The sequence below is a fragment of the Chiloscyllium plagiosum genome, chromosome 25 (assembly GCF_004010195.1).
Source record: "Chiloscyllium plagiosum isolate BGI_BamShark_2017 chromosome 25, ASM401019v2, whole genome shotgun sequence".
Lineage (NCBI taxonomy): Eukaryota > Metazoa > Chordata > Chondrichthyes > Orectolobiformes > Hemiscylliidae > Chiloscyllium > Chiloscyllium plagiosum.
In genome coordinates this window covers 40,149,983-40,150,498 of record NC_057734.1, presented here as the reverse complement: position 1 = coordinate 40,150,498, position 516 = coordinate 40,149,983, and positions in this window count along the sequence as shown.

The window sequence follows — 516 nt, the reverse complement described above, 5'->3', positions numbered from 1 at the left end:
CCCCCTCCAGATTGACTCGGACCAGGGCACGCACTTCACCGGGCGCGCAATGAAACTGTCCTGCCGCCTCCTAGGCATCAGAAAGCGCGCGATCGCACAGGCGATCGCCGAAACAGGGCAGGGCTGGGTTGACGTTCTGCCCTGCATACTGATGCGCTTAAGGACCACCCCAGGCCGCTCCACTGGCCTCACTCCCTTCGAGCTCATGATGGGGAGGGCCATGCGACTACCAGAGAACGTTATGGTCGGGGGGGAAGACATGGCCCCACTGAGGGACAGGGTGACGTGCTATATCAGGCAGCTGGACACGCAGCTGCGGGCCCTTAGACAAGCTGCGCGTGACCAGCAGGACATTAGGGACCAGGCAAAACTGCAGCCGCATCTGCCCGCCCAACCCCTTCCTGGCGTTGGGGACAAAGTCCTGGTCAGGGCCGCCCCTGACCGGCCTGGCTTCGCCCCCCCGGTGGCTGGGACCGCACGAAATCATCCTCATCAGCGACATGTGTGCCTGTGTCG